The 3636-nt window shown below is 40.4% G+C and overlaps 1 non-coding gene across 1 annotated transcript; it reads right to left on the reverse strand.

The window, feature by feature from the left end:
• Positions 1-2235: 2235 nt before the first annotated feature.
• Positions 2236-2342, reverse strand: LOC127742426 (small nucleolar RNA R71). The gene has a single exon (XR_008003683.1). It is a non-coding gene; the product is annotated as a small nucleolar RNA R71 (small nucleolar RNA).
• Positions 2343-3636: the final 1294 nt, after the last annotated feature.

Consider the following 3636-nt stretch of genomic DNA (forward strand, 5'->3'; position numbering starts at 1 on the left):
GTGGAGGAAACATGAAGAATCAAAGGAGATGAGCTCAGAGACGTGTGCATACACACAGACCTACTTGGGTATGCACAGGCGTCCAATCAGAGCGCATGGATCGTTTTGAGCACCTCGCGCGTCCATTCAAGCATCGCCTAGTGTGCGTGCGCACAGCTACTTGTGCGTACGCACAAGAAGAGATTTTCGCAAAGTGTACGAACGCACAAGTCTGTGCGTCCGCACAGGTGTCCGCACATGCCTTCATTAAAATGGCACGTGACTCGCAAATTTGGGGCATTGGAGGCCCATTTCTGAAGTCTTTTAGCTCATATTGAAGGAGAAATGAAGACCATAACATAGGATATCATTAGTATAGTTTAAGAGTAGTAGTAGGAAGCTTTAGTTTAGTTTTTCTCTAAGTTTTTCAACATCTCTATTAGGGTTTATATTAGGGTTTTACATTCAAATGCCATTTCCATTTTTTATCTTGGATTTTGCTAGCTTCCATTGTAAGTATTTCTTTGTTATTACTCTTTATAGTTACATTGTTCTTACTCTTTCTTCTAATTCAAGTTATAGTTCAATTTTACTTCTCTTTTGCAATTTTAATTTCTTGTTGATGAATTTGATGTTTGATGTTTGTTTCATGTTTCTTGTGTTATTTTTGTTGATTGAGATCATTTGTTGCTTTTGGTTTCAAGCTTTTTCTCATTTTCCCCATGTTTAATGTTTTTGCCCACCAAGTGTTTGACAAAATGTCAACCATGGTTTTAGGCTAAATTTTTGGCTCTTGGCTTGGGTAAAGTGAGCAATTGGGTTCCTAGAGTTGGAATGTCAAACATTTAGTGTCAATTCTTGGATTGTTAATTGTTCTTGTTCCCACAAACGCTAATTTGTTGCTAAGGCAATTAGCAAGCAATTTAGGATTTGTGGGTTAAGAACACTTATGCTCATAGTTGTGGTTCCAACAAGGAAAGGACCCTTAGCTCACTCCAAGCCAAGACTCTTTTTATGTTTTCAATTCTTCATACACATTTATGTTAATCTCTTTTATACTTTACTTGTTTATATTACAAAGTTGGTTCTTTAATTTCTTCATTAGTTCAATCCTTACAATTTTGCATGTTCTTTTATTGATTTATATGTTCATTTCTTTATTGAAAACCCCTTTATCACTACAACCGGAATTGTGCACTCATTGATCTCAAGTGTTCCTTGGAAGACGACCCGGGAGTCAAATACTCTCGGCTTTGAATTGGTTTTGAATTGTGACACATCTTTTGAATTTGCAATTTGATTGTGAGAGTTGTTGTTGGTTTGGACTATGCTACCAACGGATTGTTGCTTGTTTTGATCGATTTCAAACCGACAATATTTCCCCACACCTCAAATTTTGGTGCCGTTGCTGGGGAATCACTTTAAGTGCAATGAGTACTATAATTTTGGTTGTTGTATATATGTGAATAGTGTGAATACTTGATTTTAGTTTGCTACTTGGCACTAATTGTAGGTACTATTTTTCTCTCTAGTTAGTCTTAGTAGTTGTTGATTGTTAAGTAGTTGGTTCTTGTTTACTTGCCTATTTTTGTTTTGCTTTTCATAATTGTATGCTTTCATTGCCTCCTCAGTTGAATGACACGGTCACTTCCAGACCCGAGCTTGGCCACTTTTTATCCAGAAATTGAAAGAACTTTAACTCGTATAAGGTAAGCTCGGTGCCGACTAGCTTTTGTGAATAGTAAATCGGGCTCACTTGAAGAGCACACCAATTCACTATCACCATCAACCCGTGACCATCATTCTCCAATCAACGAGGAGACCTTATATTCATCTGTGGGGAGTACTGAATTCTCTTTGCGTGACTCAGGTGACATAGTCATGGCAGACCCACCTCGTAGAATCACCTTGAAGGAAGCCGGAGCTCCTGATCTTAACTTGCAACCGCTTCAAATCCTGTATCCGGCTTTGGATCCAAATTTCGAGCATAAGTCCGGCACAATAAACTTTCTCCCCAAATACAATGGATTACCTGGGGAGGATCCTCTGAAGCATCTAAAGGATTTTCAAGTTGCCTGGGCCATTGCGAGAAGACATGGGGCAGATGAAGCCGCAGTGTTAGTCTTCGCTTTCCCTTTCTCTTTGGAAGGAAAAGTGAAGGAGTGGTTTTATACTCAACTGGAAAAAGTTAGATCTAATTGGGACTTGCTGCGTAAAAAATTTTTGGAAAAGTTCTACCCTCCTCAGAAAACAGACAATCTGCGAAGAGAAATCTCTTGCATTGTGCAACGAGATGGGGAGACTTTATATGAGTACTGGGAGAGATTCAAGAAGTTGCTGGAGGCTTGCCCTCACCATCATATTAACGAGTTGGTACTTATCAGTTATTTTTGTTAAAGGATGCACTACCAAGACAAGCTTATTCTAGATGCCGCAAGTGGAGGATCCCTCACCAAAAACAAGACCGCTGCGGAAGCATAGGAAGTTATCTCGGACTTAGCGGACTCAACTCAACACTCAAGGGCAAGAAGTCCACAACCAAAAGCTATGAGTGAAGTTTCTCCTTCCGGAGGTGCTATTTTGACTAAGACCCTCGGTGAGATAACAATTTTGTTGAGACAAGTCACCTAAGGACAACAAATCCCTCAAGCTTTGATAAACGCTCCACCTCAACCACCAAGGATCAAAGGACCATCAAGAATATGTGGTGTTTGTGCTTCTAATACTCATTACACCGATGAGTACCCTCAACTCCAAGAGGACACTACATTGGAGGTAGCCAATACCTACCCATAAAGGCCCAATTACAATCAAGGATCTCACCAACATAGAGGAACTCAAAACCAAGGATCGAGGGATAATTAAAACCAAAGGTGGAACCAAGCTCCTCAAGCTCAACATAACCAAAACGCGCAAGCCTACTACCATCAACATCCCCAAGGTCGACCAAAAGACCAACAACCCTACCAATAATCCTACCAACAACCACCATAATCTCAACCTCAAGCAACATATCAACACCCAAATAGTAGGTCTAACCCTCCTCAAGTCAACCAAGCCCTTACTTCCAATCAACCTCACATGAATGACACAATTCACACCTTCATGCAAGAGCAACGGGAGTTTCACAAGAAATAAGAGACATATATGGCTATGATAGCCGAAGCCCTATCCCGTTTGACTCTCCCTCCTTAAACTACACAAAACAACCAACAAGCTTCAATTTCCAGTAGTTTACCCTCCCAACCTCAACCCAATCCTAAAGGAAACATCAATGCCATCACCTTTAGGAGTGGTACTAAATTGGATAAGATTGATGTTATACCTACAAAGTTGAGTGAGGAGACAAACAATGAGGAGGGAGGAGATTAAGTGGGAGTGATAAGGGATGAAGATAAAAATATTGACAAAGGCAAGGAAGAACCACTTAAGGTCAAGGAGCCAAAGTGGAAGAATTTGCTTGAAGAGCCTATGCCCATTCCATTCCCAACCTTGGCCAAGAAGGCTAAAAAGTAAGAAGAACTTGACCCCAACGTGGTAGAAGTTTTTAAGAATGTTGAAGTCACCGTCCCTCTCTTTCAAGCCATTCAACAAGTTCCCAAATATGCCAAGTTCCTCAAAGATGTTTGCACTCACAAAGACAAACTTGGCGAGCTT

Source organism: Arachis duranensis, chromosome 1, assembly GCF_000817695.3.
Source record: "Arachis duranensis cultivar V14167 chromosome 1, aradu.V14167.gnm2.J7QH, whole genome shotgun sequence".
Lineage (NCBI taxonomy): Eukaryota > Viridiplantae > Streptophyta > Magnoliopsida > Fabales > Fabaceae > Arachis > Arachis duranensis.